Source organism: Carcharodon carcharias, chromosome 10 (assembly GCF_017639515.1).
Source record: "Carcharodon carcharias isolate sCarCar2 chromosome 10, sCarCar2.pri, whole genome shotgun sequence".
NCBI classification, from domain to species: Eukaryota; Metazoa; Chordata; class Chondrichthyes; order Lamniformes; family Lamnidae; genus Carcharodon; species Carcharodon carcharias.
Genome location: NC_054476.1, coordinates 83,528,971 through 83,554,452, shown reverse-complemented (window position 1 = coordinate 83,554,452; position 25,482 = coordinate 83,528,971).

Below are 25,482 nucleotides of genomic sequence, written 5' to 3'. Positions count from 1 at the left end.
CCTGTGGCAATCTGTTGAGTGCAGTGGGCAGTCCTTTGGCACTCTGTTGAGTTTAGTTGGCAGTCCTGTGGCATTCTCTTGAGCATAGTGGGTAGTCCTATGGCACTCTGTTGAGTGTAGTGGGTAGTCTTTTGCACTCGGTTGTGTGTAGTTTGCATTCATGTGGCACTCATTTGAGTGTATTATCAGTCCTGTGGCACTTTGTTGAGTGCAATGGGCAGTCCTGTGGCACTCAGTTGAGTGTAGTGGGCAGTCCTGTGGCATTCTCTTGAGCGTTGTGGGTAGGCCTATGGCACTCAGTTGAGTGTAGTGGGCAGTCCTGTGGCACTCTGTTGATTGTAGTGGGCAGTCCTGTGGCACACTGTTGAGTGTAGATGGCAGTCCTGTGCCATTCTGTTTAGCCTAGTGGGCAGTCCTATGGCACTCTGATGAATGTAATGGGTAGGCCTGTGGCACTCTGTTGAATGTAAAGGGTAGTCCTGTGACACTCTCTTGAGTGTAGTGGACAGTCTTATGCCATCTGTTGAGTGCAGTGGGCAGTCCGGTGGCATTCTTTTGAGCGTAGTGCGAAGACCTATGGCACTCTGTTGAATGTAATGGGTAGTCCTGTCGCACTTTGGTGAGTGTAGTGGGCAGTCCTGTGGCACTCGGTTGACTGTAGTGGGCAATCCTGTGGCATTGTGTTGCACATAGTGGGCAGTCATGTGGCATTATGTTGAGCATGGTGGGCAGTCCATTGGCACTCTTTTGAGTGTAGTGGGCAGTCCTGTGGCATTCTCGTAAGCATAGTGGGCAGTCCTATGGCACTCTGTTGAGTGTAGTGGGCAGTCCTTTGGCATTCTCCTGAGAATAGTGGGCAGTCCTGTGGCACTGTTGAATAAAATGAGAAGTGCTGTGGCACTCTGTTGAGTGTACTGGGCAGTCCTGTGGCAATCTGTTGAGTGTAGTGGGAAGTTCGGTGGAATTCTGTTGAATAAAATGAGTAGTGCTGTGGCACTCTTTTGAATGTAGTGGGCAGTCCGGTGGAACTCTGTTGACTGTAGTGGGCAATCCTGTGGCATTCTGTTGCACGTAGTGGGCAGTCATGTGGCATTATGTTGAGCTTGATGGGCAGTCCGTTGGCACGCTTTTGAGTGTAGTGGGCAGTCCTGTGGCATTCTCTTAAGCGTAGTGGGCAATCCTATGGCACTCTGTTGATTGTAGTGGGCAGTCCTGTGGCATTCTCCTGAGTATAGTGGGCAGTCTTGAGGCACACTGTTGAATAAAATGATTAGTCCTGTGGCACTCAGTTGAGTGTGGTGGGCAGTCCTGTGGCACTCTGCTGAGTGTAGTGGGAAGTTCGGTGGCACTCTGTTGAATAAATGAGTTGTCCTATGGCACTCTGTTGAGTGTAGTGGGCAGTCCTGTGACATTCTGTTGATTGTAGTGGGCAGTCCGGTGGCATTCTGTTGTGTGTAGTTGGCAGTCCTGTGGCATTCTGTTGTGTGTAGTTGGCAGTCCTGTGGCATTCTCTTGAGTGTAGTTGGCAGTCCTATGGCACTCTGTTGAGTGTAGTGGGCAATCCTGTGGCACTCTCTTGTGTGTAGTGGACAGTCCTGTGGTACTCTGTTGTGCGTAGTGTGTAGTCCTGTGGCACTCTGTTGAGTGTAGTGGGCATGTCTTTTTCACTCTGTTGAATGTAGTTGGCAGTCTTGTGCCATTCTGTTTAGCCTAGTGGGCAGTCCTATGGCACTCTGTTGAGCATAGTGGGCAGTCCTGTGGCACTTTGTTGAGCGTAGTGGGCAGTCCTGTGGCACTCTGTTGAGTGTAGTGGGCAGTGCTGTGGCATTCGGTTGAGACTAGTGGGCAGTCCTATGGCACTCTGTTGAATGTAATGAATTGTCCTGTGCCGCTCTGTTGAGTGCAGTGGGCTGTCCTGTGGCACTCTGTTGAATGTAATGGGTAGTCCTGTGGCACTCTGTTGAATGTAATGGGTAGTCCTGTGACACTCTCTTGAGTGTAGTGGACAGTCTTTTCCAATCTGTTGAGTGTAGTGGGCAGTGCTGTGGCATTCTTTTGAGCGTAGTGCGAAGACCTATGGCACTCTGTTGAATGTAATGGGTAGTCCTGTCGCACTTTGTTGAGTGTAGTGGGCAGTCCTGTGGCACTCGGTTGACTGTAGTGGGCAATCCTGTGGCATTGTGTTGCACGTAGTGGGCAGTCATGTGGCACTATGTTGAGCGTGGTGGGCAGTCCATTTGCACCCTGTTGAATAAAATGAGTAGACCTGTGGCACTCTGTTGAATGTAATGAGTAGTCCTGTGGCATTCTCTTGATCGTAGTGAGCAGTCCTATGGCACTCTGTTGTGTGCAGTGGGCAGTCCTGTGGCATTCTCTTGAGCGTAGTTGGCAGTCCTATGGCACTCTGTTGAGCTTAGTGAGCAGTCCTATGGCACTGTGTTGAGTTTAGTGGGCAGTCCTGTGGAAATCTGTTGAGTGTATTGGGCAGTCCTGTGGCATTCTCTTGAAAGTAGTAGGCAGTCCTATGGCACTCTGTTGAGTGTAGTGGGCAGTCTTTTGCACTCTGTTGAGCTTAGTGAGCAGTCCTATGGCACTGTGTTGAGTTTAGTGGGCAGTCCTGTGGCACTCTGTTGAGTGTAGTGGGCAGTCCTGTGGCACTCTGTTGAGTGTAGTTGGCAATCCTGTGCCATTCTGTTGAGCCTAGTGGGCAGTCCTGTGGCATTCAGTTGAGACGAGAGGGCAGTCATATGGCACTTTGTTGAATGTAATGTGTAGTCCTGTGGCAATCCGTCGACCATCGTGGGCAGTCCTATGGCACTCTGTTGAGTATAGTGGGTAGTGCTGTACCACTCTGTTGTGACTAGTAGGCAGTCTTGTGGCACTCTGCTGAGTGTTTGTGCAGTTCTATGGCACTCTGTTGAATGTAATGATTAGTTCTGTGGCACCCTGTTGAGTGTAGTGTTCAGTCCTGTGGCATTCTGTTGAGTGTAGTGGGCAATCCCATGGCACTCTGTTGAATGTAATGGGTAGTCCTTTGGCAGTCTGTTGGGTGTAGTGGCAGTCCTGCAGCAGTCGGTTGAGTGTAGTGGACATTCTGTGGCATTCACCTGAGCGTAGTGGGTAGTCCTATGGTGCTCTGTTGAGTGTAGTGGGCAGTCTTTTGCACTCGGTTGTGTGTAGTTTGCATTCCTGTGGCACTCTTTTGAGTGTAGTTATCAGTCCTGTAGCACTCTGTTGACTGCAGTGGGCAGTCCTGTGGCACTCTGTTGAGTGTAGTGGGCAGTCCTGTGGCATTCTCTTGAGCGTTGTGGGTAGTCCTATGGCACTCAGTTGAGTGTAGTGGGTAGTCCTGTGGCACTCTGTTGATTGTAGTGGGAGTCCTGTGGCACACTGTTGAGTATAGTTTGCAGTCCTGTGCCATTCTGTTTAGCCTTGTGGTTAGTCCTATGGCAACCCGTTGAATGTAATGAATTGTCCTGTGCCACTCTGTTGTGTGCAGTGGGCTGTCCTGCGGCACTCTGTTGAATGTAATGGGTAGTCCTGTGGCACTCTGTTGAATGTAATGGGTAGTCCTGTGACACTGTCTTGAGTGTAGTGGACAGTCTTTTGCCATCTGTTGAGTGTAGTGGGCAGTGCTGTGGCATTTTTTTGAGCGTAGTGCGAAGACTTATGGCACTCTGTTGAATGTAATGGGTAGTCCTGTCGCACTTTGGTGAGTGTAGTGGGCAATCCTGTGGCACTCGGTTGACTGTAGTGGGCAATCCTGTGGCATTGTGTTGCACGTAGTGGGCAGTCATGTGGCATTATGTTGAGCGTGGTGGGCAGTCCATTGGCACTCTTTTGAGTGTAGTGGGCAGTCCTGTGGCATTCTCCTAAGAATATTGGGCAGTCCTGTGGCACTGTTGAATAAAATGAGTAGTCCTGTGGCAGTCATTTGAGTGTACTGGGCAGTCCTGTGGCCCTCTGCTGAGTGTAGTGGGAAGTTCGGTGGCACACTGTTGAATAAAATGAGTAGTGCTGTGGCACTCTTTTGAGTCTAGTGGCCAGTCCTGTGGCACTCTGTTGACTGTAGTGGGCAATCCTGTGGCATTCTGTTGCACGTAGTGGGCAGTCATGTGGCATTATTGTGAGCATGATGGGCAGTCCATTGGCACGCTTTTGAGTGTAGTGGGCAGTCCTGTGGCATTCTCTTAAGCGTAGTGGGCAGTCCAATGGCACTCTGTTGATTGTAGTGGGCAGTCCTGTGGCATTCTCCTGAGAATAGTGGGCAGTCTTGAGGCACCCTGTTGAATAAAATGAGTAGTCCTGTGGCACTCAGTTGAGTGTAGTAGGCAGTCCTGTGGTACTCTGTTGAGTGTAGTGGGAAGTTCGGTGGCACTCTGTTGAATAAATGAGTTGTCCTGAGCACTCTTTTGAGTGTAGTGGGCAGTCCTGTGACATTCTGTTGATTGTAGTGGGCAGTCCGGTGGCATTCTGTTGTGTGTAGTTGGCAGTCCTGTGGCATTCTGTTGTGTGTAGTTGGCAGTCCTGTGGCATTCTCTTGAGTGTAGTTGGCAGTCCTATGGCACTCTGTTGAGTGTAGTGGGCAATCCTGTGGCACTCTCTTGTGTGTAGTGGACAGTCCTGTGGTACTCTGTTGTGTGTAGTGTGTAGTCCTGTGGCACTCTGTTGAGTGTAGTGGGCATGCCTTTTTCACTCTGTTGAATGTAGTTGGCAGTCTTGTGCCATTCTGTTTAGCCTAGTGGGCAGTCATATGGCACTCTGCTGAGCGTAGTGGGCAGTCCTGTGGCACTTTGTTGAGCGTAGTGGGCGGTCCTGTGGCACTCTGTTGAGTGTAGTGGGCAGTCCTGTGGCATTCGGTTGAGACTAGTGGGCAGTCCTATGGCACTCTGTTGAATGTAATGAATTGTCCTGTGCCGCTCTGTTGAGTGCAGTGGGCTGTCCTGTGGCACTCTGTTGAATGTAATGGGTAGTCCTGTGGCACTCTGTTGAATGTAATGGGTAGTCCTGTGACACTCTCTTGAGTGTAGTGGACAGTCTTTTCCAATCTGTTGAGTGTAGTGGGCAGTGCTGTGGCATTCTTTTGAGCGTAGTGCGAAGACCTATGGCACTCTGTTGAATGTAATGGGTAGTCCTGTCGCACTTTGTTGAGTGTAGTGGGCAGTCCTGTGGCACTCGGTTGACTGTAGTGGGCAATCCTGTGGCATTGTGTTGCACGTAGTGGGCAGTCATGTGGCACTATGTTGAGCGTGGTGGGCAGTCCATTTGCACCCTGTTGAATAAAATGAGTAGACCTGTGGCACTCTGTTGAATGTAATGAGTAGTCCTGTGGCATTCTCTTGATCGTAGTGAGCAGTCCTATGGCACTCTGTTGTGTGCAGTGGGCAGTCCTGTGGCATTCTCTTGTGCGTAGTTGGCAGTCCTATGGCACTCTGTTGAGCTTAGTGAGCAGTCCTATGGCACTGTGTTGAGTTTAGTGGGCAGTCCTGTGGAACTCTGTTGAGTGTATTGGGCAGTCCTGTGGCATTCTCTTGAAAGTAGTAGGCAGTCCTATGGCACTCTGTTGAGTGTAGTGGGCAGTCCTTTGCACTCTGTTGAGCTTAGTGAGCAGTCCTCTGGCACTGTGCTGAGTTTAGTGGGCAGTCCTGTGGCACTATGTTGAGCGTGGTGGGCAGTCCATTTGCACCCTGTTGAATAAAATGAGTAGACCTGTGGCACTCTGTTGAATGTAATGAGTAGTCCTGTGGCATTCTATTGAGTGTAGTGGGCAGTCCTGTGGCACTCTGTTGTGTGTAGTGGGCAGTCCGGTGGCACACTGTTGAGGTAGTGAGCAGTCCGGTGGCTCTCTGTTGAGTGTAGTGGGCAGTCATGTGACATTCTCTTGATCGTAGTGAGCAGTCCGATGGCAATCTGCTGTGTGCAGTGGGCAGTCCTGTGGCATTCTCTTGAGCATAGTTGGCAGTCCTATGGCACTCTGTTGAGCTTAGTGAGCAGTCCTATGGCAGTGTGTTGAGTTTAGTGGGCAGTCCTGTGGAACTCTGTTGAGTGTATTGGGCAGTCCTGTGGAATTCTCTTGAAAGTAGTAGGCAGTCCTATGGCACTCTGTTGAGTGTAGTGGGCAGTCTTTTGCACTCTGTTGAGCTTAGTGAGCAGTCCTCTGGCACTGTGCTGAGTTTAGTGGGCAGTCCTGTGGCACTCTGTTGAGTGTAGTGGGCAGTCCTGTGGCATTCTCTTGAGCATTGTGGGTAGTCCTATGGCACTCAGTTGAGTTTAGTGGGCAGTCCTGTGGCACTCTGTTGATTGTAGTGGGAGTCCTGTGGCACACTGTTGAGTATAGTTTGCAGTTCTGTGCCATTCTGTTTAGCCTTGTGGGTCGTCCTATGGCAACCCGTTGAATGTAATGAATTGTCCTGTGCCACTCTGTTGTGTGCAGTGGGCTGTCCTGCGGCACTCTGTTGAATGTAATGGGTAGTCCTGTGACACTCTCTTGAGTGTCGTGGACAGTCTTTTGCCATCTGTTGAGTGTAGTGGGCAGTGCTGTGGCATTCTTTTGAGCGTAGTGCGAAGACTTATGGCACTCTGTTGAATGTAATGGGTAGTCCTGTCGCACTTTGGTGAGTGTAGTGGGCAGTCCTGTGGCACTCGGTTGACTGTAGTGGGCAATCCTTTGGCATTGTGTTGCACATAGTGGGCAGTCATGTGGCATTATGTTGAGCGTGGTGGGCAGTCCATTGGCACTCTTTTGAGTGTAGTGGGCAGTCCTGTGGCATTCTCCTAAGAGTAGTGGGCAGTCCTGTGGCACTGTTGAATAAAATGAGTAGTCCTGTGGCACTCATTTGAGTGTACTGGGCAGTCCTGTGGCCCTCTGCTGAGTGTAGTGGGAAGTTCGGTGGCACTCTGTTGAATAAAATGAGTATTGCTGTGGCACTCTTTTGAGTCTAGTGGCCGGTCCTGTGGCACTCTGTTGAGTGTAGTGGGCAGTCCGGTGGCACTCTGTTGACTGTAGAGGGCAATCCTGTGGCATTCTGTTGCACGTAGTGGGCAGTCATGTGACATTATGTTGAGCATGATGGGCAGTCCGTTGGCACGCGTTTGAGTGTAGTGGGAAGTCCTGTGGCATTCTCTTAAGCGTAGTGGGCAGTCCTGTGGCACTCTGTTGAGTGTAGTGGGCAGTCTTGTGGCATTCTCCTGAGAATAGTGGGCAGTCTTGAGGCACTCTGTTGAATAAAATGAGTAGTCCTGTGGCACTCAGTTGATTGTAGTGGGCAGTCCTGTGGCACTCTGTTGAATAAAATGAGTAGTGCTGTGGCACTCTTTTGGGTGTAGTGGGTAGTCCTATGGCACTGTGTTGAGTGTAGTGGGCAATCCTGTGGCATTCTCTTGAGAGTAGTGGGAAGTCCTATGGCACTCTGTTGTGTGTAGTGGACAGTCCTGTAACATTCTCTTGAGCGTAGTTGGCAGTCCTTTGGAACTCAGTTGAGTGTAGTGAGCAGTCCTTTGGCACTGTGTTGAGTGTATTGGGCAGTCCTGTGGCACTCTGTTGAGTGTAGTGGGCAGTCTTTGTACTCAGTTGAGTGTAGTTGGCAGTCCTGTGGCACTCTGTTGAGTGTAGTGTGCAGTTCTGTGGCATTCTGTTGAGTGCAGTGGGCAGTCCTGTGGCTCTCTGTTGAGCGTAGTGTGTCGTCCTGTGGCACTGTTGAGAGTAGTGAGCATGCCTGTGGCACTATGTTGAGTGTAGTTGGCAGTCCTGTGCCATTCTGTTTAGCCTAGTGGGCAGTCCTATGGCACTCTGATGAATGCAATGGGTAGTCCAGTAACACTCTCTTCAGTGTTTTGGGCAGTCTTTGGCAATCTGTTGAGTGTAGTGGGCAGTGCTGTGGCATTCTGTTTTGGGTAGTCGGCAATCTTATGGCACTGTGTTGAATATAATGAGAAGATATTTGGCACTCTGTTGAGTGTCGTGGGCAGTCCGGTGACATTCTTTTAAGTGTAGTGCGAAGACCTATGGCACTCTGTTGAATGTAATGTGTAGACCTGTCGCAATTTGTTGAGTGTAGTGGGCAGTCCGGTGGCACTCGGTTGACTGTAGTGGGCAATCCTGTGGCATTCTGTTGCACGTAGTGGGCAGTCATGTGGCATTATGTTGAGTGTGGTGGGCAGTCTGTTGGCACTCTGTTGAGTAAAATGAGTAGTCCTGTGGCACTCTGTTGAATGTAATGAGTAGTCCTGTGGCATTCTGTTGAGTGTAGTGGGCAGTCATGTGCCATTGTGCTGAGCGGCAGAGGCAGTCCTATGGCACTCTGTTGAATAAAATGAGTAGTCCTGTGGCACTCTGTTGAGTGTAGTGGGCAGTCCGGTGGCACTATGTTGAGTGTAGTGGGCAGTCATGTGGCATTCTCTTGAGCGTAGTGTGCAGTCCTACGGCACTCTGTTGAGCGTCGTGAGCAGTCCTATGGCACTGTGTTGAGTGTAGTGGGCAGTCCTGTGGCACTCTGTTGAGTGTAGTGGGCAGTCCTGTGGCACTCTGTTGAGTGTAGTGGGAAGTTCGGTGGCACTCTGTTGAATAAAATGAGTAGTCCTGAGCACTCTTTTGACTGTAGTGGGCAGTCCTGTGGCACTCTGCTGAATAAAATGAGTAGTGCTGTGGCACTCTTTTGAGTGTAGTGGGCAGTCCTGTGGCACTCTGTTGATTGTAGTGGGCAGTCCGGTGGCACTCTGTTGACTGTAGTGGGCAGTCCTGTGGCATTCTGTTGTGTGTAGTTGGCAGTTCTGTGGCATTCTCTTGAGTGTATTTGGCAGTCCTATGGCACTCTGTTGAGCGTAGTGAGCAGTCCTATGGCACTGTGTTGAGTGTAGTGGGCAATCCTGTGGCACTCTGTTGAGTGTAGTGGGCAGTCCTGTGGCATTCTCTTGAGAGTAGTGGGAAGTCCTATGGCACTCTGTTGTGTGTAGTGGACAGTCCTGTGGCATTCTCTTCAGCGTAGTTGGCAGTCCCATGGAACTCTGTTGAGCGTAGTGAGCAGTCCTATGGCACTGTGTTGAGTGTATTGAGCAGTCCTGTGGCACTCTGTTGAGTGTAGTGGGCAGTCTTTGTACTCAGTTGAGTGTAGTTGGCAGTCCTGTGGCACTCTGTTGAGTGTAGTTGGCAGTCCTGTGGCATTCTGTTGAGTGTAGTGGGCAGTCCTGTGGAATTCTGTTGAGTGTAGTAGGCAGTCCTGTGGCATTCTGTTGAGTCTAGTGTGCAGTCCTTTGGCACTCTGTTGTGTGTAGTGGGCAGTCTTTGCACTCAGTTGAGTGTAGTTGGCAGTCCTGTGGCACTCTGTTGAGTGTAGTGGGCAGTCCTGTGGCATTCTGTTGAGCGTAGCGGGCAGTCCTGTGGTACACTGTTGAGTGCAGTGGGCAGTCCTGTGCCATTCTGTTTAGCCTAGTGGGCAGTCCTATGGCACTCTGTTGAATGTAATGGGTAGTCCAGTAACACTCTCTTCAGTGTTTTGGGCAGTCTTTTGCAATCTGTTGAGTGTAGTGGGCAGTGCTGTGGCATTCTGTTTTGTGTAGTCGGCAATCTTATGGCACTGTGTTGAATATAATGAGAAGATATTTGGCACTCTGTTGAGTGTCGTGGGCAGTCCGGTGACATTCTTTTGAGCGTAGTGCGAAAACCTATGGCACTCTGTTGAATGTAATGTGTAGACCTGTCGCACTTTGTTGAGTGTTGTGGGCAGTCCGGTGGCACTCGGTTGACTGTAGTGGGCAATCCTGTGGCATTCTGTTGCACGTAGTGGGCAGTCATGTGGCATTATGTTGAGTGTGGTGGGCAGTCCGTTGGCACTCTGTTGAGTAAAATGAGTAGTCCTGTGGCACTCTGTTGAATGTAATGAGTAGTCCTGTGGCATTCTGTTGAGTGTAGTGGGCAGTCATGTGCCATTGTGCTGAGCGGCATAGGCTGTCCTATGGCACTCTGTTGAATAAAATGAGTAGTCCTGTGGTACTCTGTTGAGTGTAGTGGGCAGTCCGGTTACACTCTGTTGAGTGTAGTGGGCAGTCATGTGGCATTCTCTTGAGCGTAGTTTGCAGTCCTACGGCACTCTGTTGAGCGTCGTGAGCAGTCCTATGGCACTGTGTTGAGTGTAGTGGGCAGTCCTGTGGCACTCTGTTGAGTGTAGTGGGCAGTCCTGTGGCACTCTGTTGAGCGTAGCGGGCAGTCCTGTGGCACTCTGTTGAATAAAATGAATACTCCTGTGGCACTCTGTTGAGTGTAGCGGGCACCCCTGTGGCACTCTGTAGAGTGTAGTGGGAAGTTCGGTGGCACTCTGTTGAATAAAATGAGTAGTGCTGTGGCACTCTTTTGAGTTTAGTGGGGAGTCCTGTGGCACTCTGTTGCACGTAGTGGGCAGTCATGTGGCATTATGTTGAGCGTGATGGGCAGTCCGTTGGCACGTGTTTGAGTGTAGTGGGCAGTCCTGTGGCATTCTGTTGAGTGTAGTGGGCAGTCCTGTGGCACTCTGTTGAGCGTAGTGGGCAGTCCTGTGGCACTCTGTTGAATAAAATGAATACTCCTGTGGCACTCTGTTGAGTGTAGCGGGCAGCCCTGTGGCACTCTGTTGAGTGTAGTGGGAAGTTCGGTGGCACTCTGTTGAATAAAATGAGTAGTGCTGTGGCACTCTTTTGAGTTTAGTGGGGAGTCCTGTGGCACTCTGTTGCACGTAGTGGGCAGTCATGTGGCATTATGTTGAGCGTGATGGGCAGTCCGTTGGCACGTGTTTGAGTGTAGTGGGCAGTCCTGTGGCATTCTCTTAAGCATATTGGGCAGTTCTATGGCACTCTGTTGAGTGTAGCAGGCAGTCCAGTGGCATTCTCCTGAGAATAGTGGGCCGTCTTGAGGCACTCTGTTGAATAAAATGAGTAGTCCTGTGGTACTCAGTTGAGTGTAGTGGGCAGTCCTGTGGCACTCTGTTGAGTGTAGTGGGAAGTTCGGTGGCACTCTGTTGAATAAAATGAGTAGTCCTGAGCACTCTTTTGACTGTAGTGGGCAGTGCTGTGGCACTCTGCTGAACAAAATGAGTAGTGCTGTGGCACTCTTTTGAGTGTAGTGGGCAGTCCTGTGGCACTCTGTTGATTGTAGTGGGCAGTCCGGTGGCACTCTGTTGACTGTAGTGGGCAGTCCTGTGGCATTCTGTTGTGTGTAGTTGGCAGTTCTGTGGCATTCTCTTGAGTGTATTTGGCAGTCCTATGGCACTCTGTTGAGCGTAGTGAGCAGTCCTATGGCACTGTGTTGAGTGTAGTGGGCAATCCTGTGGCACTCTGTTGAGTGTAGTGGGCAGTCCTGTGGCATTCTCTTGAGAGTAGTGGGAAGTCCTATGGCACTCTGTTGTGTGTAGTGGACAGTCCTGTGGCATTCTCTTCAGCGTAGTTGGCAGTCCCATGGAACTCTGTTGAGCGTAGTGAGCAGTCCTATGGCACTGTGTTGAGTGTATTGAGCAGTCCTGTGGCACTCTGTTGAGTGTAGTGGGCAGTCTTTGTACTCAGTTGAGTGTAGTTGGCAGTCCTGTGGCACTCTGTTGAGTGTAGTTGGCAGTCCTGTGGCATTCTGTTGAGTGTAGTGGGCAGTCCTGTGGCATTCTGTTGAGTGTAGTAGGCAGTCCTGTGGCATTCTGTTGAGTCTAGTGTGCAGTCCTTTGGCACTCTGTTGTGTGTAGTGGGCAGTCTTTGCACTCAGTTGAGTGTAGTTGGCAGTCCTGTGGCACTCTGTTGAGTGTAGTGGGCAGTCCTGTGGCATTCTGTTGAGCGTAGCGGGCAGTCCTGTGGTACACTGTTGAGTGCAGTGGGCAGTCCTGTGCCATTCTGTTTAGCCTAGTGGGCAGTCCTATGGCACTCTGTTGAATGTAATGGGTAGTCCAGTAACACTCTCTTCAGTGTTTTGGGCAGTCTTTTGCAATCTGTTGAGTGTAGTGGGCAGTGCTGTGGCATTCTGTTTTGTGTAGTCGGCAATCTTATGGCACTGTGTTGAATATAATGAGAAGATATTTGGCACTCTGTTGAGTGTCGTGGGCAGTCCGGTGACATTCTTTTGAGCGTAGTGCGAAAACCTATGGCACTCTGTTGAATGTAATGTGTAGACCTGTCGCACTTTGTTGAGTGTTGTGGGCAGTCCGGTGGCACTCGGTTGACTGTAGTGGGCAATCCTGTGGCATTCTGTTGCACGTAGTGGGCAGTCATGTGGCATTATGTTGAGTGTGGTGGGCAGTCCGTTGGCACTCTGTTGAGTAAAATGAGTAGTCCTGTGGCACTCTGTTGAATGTAATGAGTAGTCCTGTGGCATTCTGTTGAGTGTAGTGGGCAGTCATGTGCCATTGTGCTGAGCGGCATAGGCTGTCCTATGGCACTCTGTTGAATAAAATGAGTAGTCCTGTGGTACTTTGTTGAGTGTAGTGGGCAGTCCGGTTACACTCTGTTGAGTGTAGTGGGCAGTCATGTGGCATTCTCTTGAGCGTAGTTTGCAGTCCTACGGCACTCTGTTGAGCGTCGTGAGCAGTCCTATGGCACTGTGTTGAGTGTAGTGGGCAGTCCTGTGGCACTCTGTTGAGTGTAGTGGGCAGTCCTGTGGCACTCTGTTGAGCGTAGCGGGCAGTCCTGTGGCACTCTGTTGAATAAAATGAATACTCCTGTGGCACTCTGTTGAGTGTAGCGGGCAGCCCTGTGGCACTCTGTTGAGTGTAGTGGGAAGTTCGGTGGCACTCTGTTGAATAAAATGAGTAGTGCTGTGGCACTCTTTTGAGTTTAGTGGGGAGTCCTGTGGCACTCTGTTGCACGTAGTGGGCAGTCATGTGGCATTATGTTGAGCGTGATGGGCAGTCCGTTGGCACGTGTTTGAGTGTAGTGGGCAGTCCTGTGGCATTCTCTTAAGCATTTTGGGCAGTTCTATGGCACTCTGTTGAGTGTAGTAGGCAGTCCTGTGGCATTCTCCTGAGAATAGTGGGCCGTCTTGAGGCACTCTGTTGAATAAAATGAGTAGTCCTGTGGCACTCAGTTGAGTGTAGTGGGCAGTCCTGTGGCACTCTGTTGAGTGTAGTGGGAAGTTCGGTGGCACTCTGTTGAATAAAATGAGTAGTCCTGAGCACTCTTTTGACTGTAGTGGGCAGTCCTGTGGCACTCTGCTGAACAAAATGAGTAGTGCTGTGGCACTCTTTTGAGTATAGTGGGCAGTCCTGTGGCACTCTGTTGATTGTAGTGGGCAGTCCGGTGGCATTCTGTTGACTGTAGTGGGCAGTCCTGTGGCATTCTGTTGTGTGTAGTTGGCAGTTCTGTGGCATTCTCTTGAGTGTATTTGGCAGTCCTATGGCACTCTGTTGAGCGTAGTGAGCAGTCCTATGGCACTGTGTTGAGTGTAGTGGGCAATCCTGTGGCACTCTGTTGAGTGTAGTGGGCAGTCCTGTGGCATTCTCTTGAGAGTAGTGGGAAGTCCTATGGCACTCTGTTGTGTGTAGTGGACAGTCCTGTGGCATTCTCTTCAGCGTAGTTGGCAGTCCCATGGAACTCTGTTGAGCGTAGTGAGCAGTCCTATGGCACTGTGTTGAGTGTATTGAGCAGTCCTGTGGCACTCTGTTGAGTGTAGTGGGCAGTCTTTGTACTCAGTTGAGTGTAGTTGGCAGTCCTGTGGCACTCTGTTGAGTGTAGTTGGCAGTCCTGTGGCATTCTGTTGAGTGTAGTGGGCAGTCCTGTGGCATTCTGTTGAGTGTAGTAGGCAGTCCTGTGGCATTCTGTTGAGTCTAGTGTGCAGTCCTTTGGCACTCTGTTGTGTGTAGTGGGCAGTCTTTGCACTCAGTTGAGTGTAGTTGGCAGTCCTGTGGCACTCTGTTGAGTGTAGTGGGCAGTCCTGTGGCATTCTGTTGAGCGTAGCGGGCAGTCCTGTGGTACACTGTTGAGTGCAGTGGGCAGTCCTGTGCCATTCTGTTTAGCCTAGTGGGCAGTCCTATGGCACTCTGTTGAATGTAATGGGTAGTCCAGTAACACTCTCTTCAGTGTTTTGGGCAGTCTTTTGCAATCTGTTGAGTGTAGTGGGCAGTGCTGTGGCATTCTGTTTTGTGTAGTCGGCAATCTTATGGCACTGTGTTGAATATAATGAGAAGATATTTGGCACTCTGTTGAGTGTCGTGGGCAGTCCGGTGACATTCTTTTGAGCGTAGTGCGAAAACCTATGGCACTCTGTTGAATGTAATGTGTAGACCTGTCGCACTTTGTTGAGTGTTGTGGGCAGTCCGGTGGCACTCGGTTGACTGTAGTGGGCAATCCTGTGGCATTCTGTTGCACGTAGTGGGCAGTCATGTGGCATTATGTTGAGTGTGGTGGGCAGTCCGTTGGCACTCTGTTGAGTAAAATGAGTAGTCCTGTGGCACTCTGTTGAATGTAATGAGTAGTCCTGTGGCATTCTGTTGAGTGTAGTGGGCAGTCATGTGCCATTGTGCTGAGCGGCATAGGCTGTCCTATGGCACTCTGTTGAATAAAATGAGTAGTCCTGTGGTACTTTGTTGAGTGTAGTGGGCAGTCCGGTTACACTCTGTTGAGTGTAGTGGGCAGTCATGTGGCATTCTCTTGAGCGTAGTTTGCAGTCCTACGGCACTCTGTTGAGCGTCGTGAGCAGTCCTATGGCACTGTGTTGAGTGTAGTGGGCAGTCCTGTGGCACTCTGTTGAGTGTAGTGGGCAGTCCTGTGGCACTCTGTTGAGCGTAGCGGGCAGTCCTGTGGCACTCTGTTGAATAAAATGAATACTCCTGTGGCACTCTGTTGAGTGTAGCGGGCAGCCCTGTGGCACTCTGTTGAGTGTAGTGGGAAGTTCGGTGGCACTCTGTTGAATAAAATGAGTAGTGCTGTGGCACTCTTTTGAGTTTAGTGGGGAGTCCTGTGGCACTCTGTTGCACGTAGTGGGCAGTCATGTGGCATTATGTTGAGCGTGATGGGCAGTCCGTTGGCACGTGTTTGAGTGTAGTGGGCAGTCCTGTGGCATTCTCTTAAGCATTTTGGGCAGTTCTATGGCACTCTGTTGAGTGTAGTAGGCAGTCCTGTGGCATTCTCCTGAGAATAGTGGGCCGTCTTGAGGCACTCTGTTGAATAAAATGAGTAGTCCTGTGGCACTCAGTTGAGTGTAGTGGGCAGTCCTGTGGCACTCTGTTGAGTGTAGTGGGAAGTTCGGTGGCACTCTGTTGAATAAAATGAGTAGTCCTGAGCACTCTTTTGACTGTAGTGGGCAGTCCTGTGGCACTCTGCTGAACAAAATGAGTAGTGCTGTGGCACTCTTTTGAGTATAGTGGGCAGTCCTGTGGCACTCTGTTGATTGTAGTGGGCAGTCCGGTGGCATTCTGTTGACTGTAGTGGGCAGTCCTGTGGCATTCTGTTGTGTGTAGTTGGCAGTTCTGTGGCATTCTCTTGAGTGTATTTGGCAGTCCTATGGCACTCTGTTGAGCGTAGTGAGCAGTCCTATGGCACTGTGTTGAGTGTAGTGGGCAATCCTGTGGCACTCTGTTGAGTGTAGTGGGCAGTCCTGTGGCATTCTCTTGAGAGTAGTGGGAAGTCCTATGGCACTCTGTTGTGTGTAGTGGACAGTCCTGTGGCATTCTCTTCAGCGTAGTTGGCAGTCCCATGGAACTCTGTTGAGCGTAGTGAGCAGTCCTATGGCACTGTGTTGAGTGTATTGGGCAGTCCTGTGGCACTCTGTTGAGTGTAGTGGGCAGTCCTGTGACATTCTATTAAGCGTAGTGGGCAGTTCTATGGCACTCTGTTGAGTGTAGTAGGCAGTCCTGTGGCATTCTCCTGGGAATTTTGGGCAGTCTTGAGGCACTCTGTTGAATAAAATGAGTAGTCCTGTGGCACTCAGTTGAGTGTAGTGGGCAGTCCTGTGGCACTCTGTTGAGTGTAGTGGGAAGTTCGGTGGCAGTCTGTTGAATAAAATGAGTAGTCCTGAGGACACTTTTGAGTGTAGTGGGCAGTCCTGTGGCACTCTGTTGAATAAAATGAGTAGTGCTGTGGCACTCTTTTGAGTGTAGTGGGCAGTCCTATGGCACTCTGTTGATTGTAGTGGGCAGTCCGGTGGCACACTGTTGACTGTAGTGGGCAGTCCTGTGGCACTCTGTTGAGTGTAGTGGGCATGCCTTTTTCACTCTGTTGAATGTAGTTGGCAGTCTTGTGCCATTCTGTTTAGCGTAGTGGGCAGTCCAATGGCACTCTGTTGAGCGTAGTGGGCAGTCCTGTGGCACTTTGTTGAGCGTAGTGGGCAGTCCTGTGGCACTCTGCTGATTGTAGTGGGCAGTCCTGTGGCACACTGTTGAGTGCAGTGGGCTGTCCTGTGGCACTCTGTTGAATGTAATGGGTAGTCCTGTGGGAATCTGTTGAATGTAATGGGTAGTCCTGTGACACTCTCTTGAGTGTAGTGGACAGTCTTTTCCAATCTGTTGAATGTAGTGGGCAGTGCTGTGGCATTCTTTTGAGCGTAGTGCGAAGACCTATGGCACTCTGTTGAATGTAATGGGTAGTCCTGTCGCACTTTGTTGAATGTAGTGGGCAGTCATGTGGCATTATTTTGAGCGTGGTGGGCAGTCCATTGGCACTCTTTTGAGTGTAGTGGGCAGTCCTGTGGCATTCTCCTAAGAATATTGGGCAGTCCTGTGGCACTGTTGAATAAAATGAGTAGTCCTGTGGCACTCATTTGATTGTACTGGGCAGTCCTGTGGCCCTCTGCTGAGTGTAGTGGGAAGTTCAGTGGCACTCTGTTGAATAAAATGAGTAGTCCTCAGCACACTTTTGAGTGTAGTGGGCAGTCCTGTGGCACTCTGTTGAATAAAATGAGTACTGTTGTGGCACTCTTTTGAATCTAGTGGCCAGTCCTGTGGCACTCTGTTGACTGTAGAGGGCAATCCTGTGGCATTCTGTTGCACGTAGTGGGCAGTCATGTGGCATTATGTTGTGCATGATGGGCAGTCCTTTGGCCGCGTTTGTGTGTAGTGGGAAGTCCTGTGGCATTCTCTTAAGCGTAGTGGGCAGTCCTTTGGAACTCAGTTGAGTGTAGTGGGCAGTCCTGTGGCATTCTCCTGAGAATAGTGGGCAGTCTTGAGGCACTCTGCTGAATAAAATGAGTAGTCCTGTGGCACTCAGTTGAGTGTAGTGGGCAGTCCTGTGGCACTCTGTTGATTGTAGTGGGAAGTTCCGTGGCACTCTGTTGAATAAAATGAGTAGTCCTGAGCACTCTTTTGAGTGTAGTGGGCAGTCCTGTGGCACTCTGTTGAATAAAATGAGTAGTACTGTGGCACTCTGTTGAGTGTAGTGGGCAGTCCTATGGCACTGTGTTGAGTGTAGTGGGCAACCCTGTGGCATTCTCTTGAGTGTAGTGGGAAGTTCGGTGGCACTCTGTTGAATAAAATGAGTAGTGCTTTGGCACTCTTTTGAGTTTAGTGGGGAGTCCTGTGGCACTCTGTTGCACGTAGTGGGCAGTCATGTGGCATTATGTTGAGCGTGATGGGCAGTCCGTTGGCACGTGTTTGAGTGTAGTGGGCAGTCCTGTGGCATTCTCTTAAGCATATTGGGCAGTTCTATGGCACTCTGTTGAGTGTAGTAGGCAGTCCTGTGGCATTCTCCTGAGAATAGTGGGCCGTCTTGAGGCACTCTGTTGAATAAAATGAGTAGTCCTGTGGCACTCAGTTGAGTGTAGTGGGCAGTCCTGTGGCACTCTGCTGAGTTTAGTTGGCAATCCTGTGCCATTCTGTTGAGCCTAGTGGGCAGTCCTGTGGCATTCAGTTGAGACGAGAGGGCAGTCATATGGCACTTTGTTGAATGTAATGGGTAGTCCTGTGGCAATCCGTCGACCATCGTGGGCAGTCGTATGGCACTCTGTTGAGTGTAGTGGGTAGTGCTGTACCACTCTGGTGTGACTAGTAGGCAGTCTTGTGGCACTCTGCTGAGTGTTTGTGCAGTTCTATGGCACTCTGTTGAATGTAATGATTAGTTCTGAGGCACCCTGTTGAGTGTAGTGTTCAGTCCTGTGGCATTCTGTTGAGTGTAGTGGGCAATCCCATGGCACTCTGTTGAATGTAATGGGTAGTCCTGTGGCACTCTGTTGGGTGTAGTGGCAGTCCTGCAGCAGTCGGTTGAGTGTAGTGGACATTCCTGTGGCATTCACTTGAGCATAGTGGGTATCCTATGGTGCTCTGTTGAGTGTAGCGGGCAGTCTTTTGCACTCGGTTGTGTGTAGTTTGCATTCCTGTGGCACTCTTTTGAGTGTAGTTATCAGTCCTGTGGCACTCTGTTGACTGCAGTGGGCAGTCCTGTGGCACTCTGTTGAGTGTAGTGGGCAGTCCTGTGGCATTCTCTTGAGCATTGTGGGTAGTGCTATGGCACTCAGTTGAGTTTAGTGGGCAGTCCTGTGGCACTCTGTTGATTGTAGTGGGAGTCCTGTGGCACACTGTTGAGTATAGTTTGCAGTTCTGTGCCATTCTGTTTAGCCTTGTGGGTAGTCCTATGGCAACCCGTTGAATGTAATGAATTCTCTTGTGGCACTCTGTTGTGTGCAGTGGGCTGTCCTGCGGCACTCTGTTGAATGTAATGGGTAGTCCTGTGACACTCTCTTGAGTGTCGTGGACAGTCTTTTGCCATCTGTTGAGCGGAGCGTAGTGGGCAGTGCTGTGGCATTCTTTTGAGCTTAGTGCGAAGATCTATGGCACTCTGTTGAATGTAATGGGTAGTCCTGTCGCACTTTGTTGAGTGTAGTGGGCAACCCTGTGGCATTCTCTTGAGAGTAGTGGGAAGTCCTATGGCACTCTGTTGTGTGTAGTGGACAGTCCTGTGGCATTCTGTTGAGCGTAGCGGGCAGTCCTGTGGTACTCTGTTGAGTGCAGTGGGCAGTCCTGTGGCTCTCTGTTGAGCGTAATGTGTCGTCCTGTGGCACTGTTGAGAGTAGTGAGCATGCCTGTGGCACTATGTTGAGTGTAGTTGGCAGTCCTGTGCCATTCTGTTTAGCCTAGTGGGCAGTCCTATGGCACTCTGTTGAATGTAATGGGTAGTCCAGTAACACTCTCTTCAGTGTTTTGGGCAGTCTTTTGCAATCTGTTGAGTGTAGTGGGCAGTGCTGTGGCATTCTGTTTTGGGTAGTCGGCAATCTTATGGCACTGTGTTGAATATAATGAGAAGATATTTGGCACTCTGTTGAGTGTCGTGGGCAGTCCGGTGCCGTTCTTTTGAGCGTAGGGCGAAAACCTATGGCACTCTGTTGAATGTAATGTGTAGTCCTGTCGCACTTTGTTGAGTGTAGTGGGCAGTCCTGTGGCACTCGGTTGACTGTAGTGGGCAATCCTTTGGCATTGTGTTGCACGTAGTGGGCAGTCATGTGGCATTATGTTGAGCGTGGTGGGCAGTCCATTGGCACTCTTTTGAGTGTAGTGGGCAGTCCTGTGGCATTCTCCTAAGAATAGTGGGCAGTCCAGTGGCACTGTTGAATAAAATGAGTAGTCCTGTGGCACTCATTTGAGTGTACTGGGCAGTCCTGTGGCCCTCTGCTGAGTGTAGTGGGAAGTTCGGTGGCACTCTGTTGAATAAAATGAGTATTGCTGTGGCACTCTTTTGAGTCTAGTGGCCAGTCCTGTGGCACACTGTTGAGTGTAGTGGGCAGTCCGGTGGCACTCTGTTGACTGTACAGGGCAATCCTGTGGCATTCTGTTGCACGTAGTGGGCAGTCATGTAACATTACGTTGAGCATAATGGGCAGTCCGTTGGCACGCGTTTGAGTGTAGTGGGAAGTCCTGTGGCATTCTCTTAAGCGTAGAGGGCAGTCCTGTGGAACTCTGTTGAGTGTAGTGGGCAGTCTTGTGGCATTCTCCTGAGAATAGTGGGCAGTCTTGAGGCACTCTGTTGAATAAAATGAGTAGTCCTGTGGCACTCAGTTGAGTGTAGTGGGCAGTCCTGTGGCACTCTGTTGATTGTAGTGGGAAGTTCGGTAGCACTCTGTTGAATAAAATGAGTAGTCCTGAGCACTCTTTTGAGTGTAGTAGGCAGTCCTGTGGCACTCTGTTGAATAAAATGAGTAGTGCTGTGGCACTCTTTTGAGTGTAGTGGGCAGTCCTACGGCACTGTGTTGAGTGTAGTGGGCAACCCTGTGGCATTCTCTTGAGAGTAGTGGGAAGTCCTATGGCACTCTGTTGTGTGTAGTGGACAGTCCTGTGGCATTCTCTTGAGCGTAGTTGGCAATCCCTTGGAACTCTGTTGAGCGTAGTGAGCAGTCCTTTGGCACTGTGTTGAGTGTATTGGGCAGTCCTGTGGCACTCTGTTGAGTGTAGTGGGCAGTCCTGTGGCATTCTGTTGAGTGTAGTGGGCAGTCCTGTGGCATTCTGTTGTGTGTAGTGGACAGTCTTTGCACTCAGTTGAGTGTAGTTGGCAGTCCTGTGGCACTCTGCAGAGTGTAGTGGGCAGTCCTGTGGCATTCTGTTGAGCGTAGCGGGCAGTCCTGTGGTACTCTGTTGAGTGCAGTGGGCAGTCCTGTGGCTCTCTGTTGAGCGTAGTGTGTCGTCCTGTGGCACTGTTGAGAGTAGTGAGCATGCCTGTGGCACTATGTTGAGTGTAGTTGGCAGTCCTGTGCCATTCTGTTTAGCCTAGTGGGCAGTCCTATGGCACTCTGTTGAATGTAATGGGTAGTCCAGTAACACTCTCTTCAGTGTTTTGGGCAGTCTTTTGCAATCTGTTGAGTGTAGTGGGCAGTGCTGTGGCATTCTGTTTTGGGTAGTCGGCAATCTTATGGCACTGTGTTGAATATAATGAGAAGATATTTGGCACTCTGTTGAGTGTCGTGGGCAGTCCGGTGACATTCTTTTGAGCGTAGTGCGAAAACCTATGGCACTCTGTTGAATGTAATGTGTAGACCTGTCGCAATTTGTTGAGTGTAGTGGGCAGTCCGGTGGCACTTGGTTGACTGTAGTGGGCAGTCCTGTGGCACTCTGTTGAGCGTAGCGGGCAGTCCTGTGGCACTCTGTTGAATAAAATGAATACTCCTGTGGCACTCTGTTGAGTGTAGCGGGCAGCCCTGTGGCACTCTGTTGAGTGTAGTGGGAATTTCGGTGGCACTCTGTTGAATAAAATGAGTAGTGCTGTGGCACTCTTTTGAGTTTAGTGGGGAGTCCTGTGGCACTCTGTTGCACGTAGTGGGCAGTCATGTGGCATTATGTTGAGCGTGATGGGCAGTCCGTTGGCACGTGTTTGAGTGTAGTGGGCAGTCCTGTGGCATTCTCTTAAGCATATTGGGCAGTTCTATGGCACTCTGTTGAGTGTAGTAGGCAGTCCCGTGGCATTCTCCTGAGAATAGTGGGCCGTCTTGAGGCACTCTGTTGAATAAAATGAGTAGTCCTGTGGCACTCAGTTGAGTGTAGTGGGCAGTCCTGTGGCACTCTGTTGAGTGTAGTGGGAAGTTCGGTGGCACTCTGTTGAATAAAATGAGTAGTCCTGAGCACTCTTTTGAGTGTAGTGGGCAGTCCTGTGGCACTCTGTTGAATAAAATGAGTAGTGCTGTGGCACTCTTTTGAGTGTAGTGGGCAGTCCTGTGGCACTCTGTTGATTGTAGTGGGCAGTCCGGTGGCAATCTGTTGACTGTAGTGGGCAGTCCTGTGGCATTCTGTTGTGTGTAGTTGGCAGTTCTGTGGCATTCTCTTGAGTGTATTTGGCAGTCCTATGGCACTCTGTTGAGCGTAGTGAGCAGTCCTATGGCACTGTGTTGAGTGTAGTGGGCAATCCTGTGGCACTCTGTTGAGTGTAGTGGGCAGTCCTGTGGCATTCTCTTGAGAGTAGTGGTAAGTCCTATGGCACTCTGTTGTGTGTAGTGGAAAGTCCTGTGGCATTCTCTTCAGCGTAGTTGGCAGTCCCATGGAACTCTGTTGAGCGTAGAGAGCAGTCCTATGGCACTGTGTTGAGTGTATTGGGCAGTCCTGTGGCACTCTGTTGAGTGTAGTGGGCAGTCTTTGTACTCTGTTGAGTGTAGTTGGCAGTCCTGTGGCACTCAGTGGAGTGTAGTTGGCAGTCCTGTGGCACTCTGTTGAGTGTAGTGGGAAGTTCGGTGGCACTCTGTTGAATAAAATGAGTAGTGCTGTGGCACTCTTTTGAGTTTAGTGGGGAGTCCTGTGGCACTCTGTTGCACGTAGTGGGCAGTCATGTGGCATTATGTTGAGCGTGATGGGCAGTCCGTTGGCACGTGTTTGAGTGTAGTGGGCAGTCCTGTGGCATTCTCTTAAGCATATCGGGCAGTTCTATGGCACTCTGTTGAGTGTAGTAGGCAGTCCCGTGGCATTCTCCTGAGAATAGTGGGCCGTCTTGAGGCACTCTGTTGAATAAAATGAGTAGTCCTGTGGCACTCTTTTGACTGTAGTGGGCAGTCCTGTGGCACTCTGCTGAACAAAATGAGTAGTGCTGTGGCACTCTGTTGAGTGTAGTGGGCAGTCCTGTGGCACTCTGTTGATTGTAGTGGGCAGTCCAGTGGCACTCTGTTGACTGTAGTGGGCAGTCCTGTGGCATTCTGCTGTGTGTAGTTGGCAGTCCTGTGGCATTCTCTTGAGTGAATTTGGCAGTCCTATGGCACTTTGTTGAGCGTAGTGAGCAGTCCTATGGCACTGTGTTGAGTGTAGTGGGCAATCCTGTGGCACTCTGTTGAGAGTAGTGGGCAGTCCTGTGGCATTCTCTTGAGAGTAGTGGGAAGTCCTACGGCACTCTGTTGTGTGTAGTGGACAGTCCTGTGGCATTCTCTTCAGCGTAGTTGGCAGTCCCATGGAACTCTGTTGAGCGTAGTGAGCAGTCCTATGGCACTGGGTTGAGTCTATTGGGCAGTCCTGTGGCACTCTGTTGAGTGTAGTGGGCAGTCCTGTGACATTCTATTAAGCGTAGTGTGCAGTTCTATGGCACTCTGTTGAGTGTAGTAGGCAGTCCTGTGGCATTCTCCTGAGAATAGTGGGCAGTCTTGAGGCACTCTGTTGAATAAAATGAGTAGTCCTGTGGCACTCAGTTGAGTGTAGTGGGCAGTCCTGTGGCACTCTGTTGAGTGTAGTGGGAAGTTCGGTGGCAGTCTGTTGAATAAAATGAGTAATCCTGAGCACACTTTTGAGTGTAGTGGGCAGTCCTGTGGCACTCTGTTGAATAAAATGAGTAGTGCTGTGGCACTCTTTTGAGTGTAGTGGGCAGTCCTGTGGCACTCTGTTGAGTGTAGTGGGCAGTCCTGTGGCATTCTCTTGAGCATTGTGGGTAGTGCTATGGCACTCAGTTGAGTTTAGTGGGCAGTCCTGTGGCACTCTGTTGATTGTAGTGGGAGTCCTGTGGCACACTGTTGAGTATAGTTTGCAGTTCTGTGCCATTCTGTTTAGCCTTGTGGGTAGTCCTATGGCAACCCGTTGAATGTAATGAATTGTCTTGTGGCACTCTGTTGTGTGCAGTGGGCTGTCCTGCGGCACTCTGTTGAATGTAATGGGTAGTCCTGTGACACTCTCTTGAGTGTCGTGGACAGTCTTTTGCCATCTGTTGAGCGGAGCGTAGTGGGCAGTGCTGTGGCATTCTTTTGAGCTTAGTGCGAAGATCTATGGCACTCTGTTGAATGTAATGGGTAGTCCTGTCGCACTTTGTTGAGTGTAGTGGGCAACCCTGTGGCATTCTCTTGAGAGTAGTGGGAAGTCCTATGGCACTCTGTTGTGTGTAGTGGACAGTCCTGTGGCATTCTGTTGAGCGTAGCGGGCAGTCCTGTGGTACTCTGTTGAGTGCAGTGGGCAGTCCTGTGGCTCTCTGTTGAGCGTAGTGTGTCGTCCTGTGGCACTGTTGAGAGTAGTGAGCATGCCTGTGGCACTATGTTGAGTGTAGTTGGCAGTCCTGTGCCATTCTGTTTAGCCTAGTGGGCAGTCCTATGGCACTCTGTTGAATGTAATGGGTAGTCCAGTAACACTCTCTTCAGTGTTTTGGGCAGTCTTTTGCAATCTGTTGAGTGTAGTGGGCAGTGCTGTGGCATTCTGTTTTGGGTAGTCGGCAATCTTATGGCACTGTGTTGAATATAATGAGAAGATATTTGGCACTCTGTTGAGTGTCGTGGGCAGTCCGGTGACATTCTTTTGAGCGTAGTGCGAAAACCTATGGCACTCTGTTGAATGTAATGTGTAGACCTGTCGCAATTTGTTGAGTGTAGTGGGCAGTCCGGTGGCACTTGGTTGACTGTAGTGGGCAGTCCTGTGGCACTCTGTTGAGCGTAGCGGGCAGTCCTGTGGCACTCTGTTGAATAAAATGAATACTCCTGTGGCACTCTGTTGAGTGTAGCGGGCAGTCCTGTGGCACTCTGTTGAGTGTAGTGGGCAGTCTTTGTACTCTGTTGAGTGTAGTTGGCAGTCCTGTGGCACTCAGTGGAGTGTAGTTGGCAGTCCTGTGGCACTCTGTTGAGTGTAGTGGGAAGTTCGGTGGCACTCTGTTGAATAAAATGAGTAGTGCTGTGGCACTCTTTTGAGTTTAGTGGGGAGTCCTGTGGCACTCTGTTGCACGTAGTGGGCAGTCATGTGGCATTATGTTGAGCGTGATGGGCAGTCCGTTGGCACGTGTTTGAGTGTAGTGGGCAGTCCTGTGGCATTCTCTTAAGCATATCGGGCAGTTCTATGGCACTCTGTTGAGTGTAGTAGGCAGTCCCGTGGCATTCTCCTGAGAATAGTGGGCCGTCTTGAGGCACTCTGTTGAATAAAATGAGTAGTCCTGTGGCACTCTTTTGACTTTAGTGGGCAGTCCTGTGGCACTCTGCTGAACAAAATGAGTAGTGCTGTGGCACTCTGTTGAGTGTAGTGGGCAGTCCTGTGGCACTCTGTTGATTGTAGTGGGCAGTCCAGTGGCACTCTGTTGACTGTAGTGGGCAGTCCTGTGGCATTCTGCTGTGTGTAGTTGGCAGTCCTGTGGCATTCTCTTGAGTGAATTTGGCAGTCCTATGGCACTTTGTTGAGCGTAGTGAGCAGTCCTATGGCACTGTGTTGAGTGTAGTGGGCAATCCTGTGGCACTCTGTTGAGAGTAGTGGGCAGTCCTGTGGCATTCTCTTGAGAGTAGTGGGAAGTCCTACGGCACTCTGTTGTGTGTAGTGGACAGTCCTGTGGCATTCTCTTCAGCGTAGTTGGCAGTCCCATGGAACTCTGTTGAGCGTAGTGAGCAGTCCTATGGCACTGGGTTGAGTCTATTGGGCAGTCCTGTGGCACTCTGTTGAGTGTAGTGGGCAGTCCTGTGACATTCTATTAAGCGTAGTGGGCAGTTCTATGGCACTCTGTTGAGTGTAGTAGGCAGTCCTGTGGCATTCTCCTGAGAATAGTGGGCAGTCTTGAGGCACTCTGTTGAATAAAATGAGTAGTCCTGTGGCACTCAGTTGAGTGTAGTGGGCAGTCCTGTGGCACTCTGTTGAGTGTAGTGGGAAGTTCGGTGGCAGTCTGTTGAATAAAATGAGTAATCCTGAGCACACTTTTGAGTGT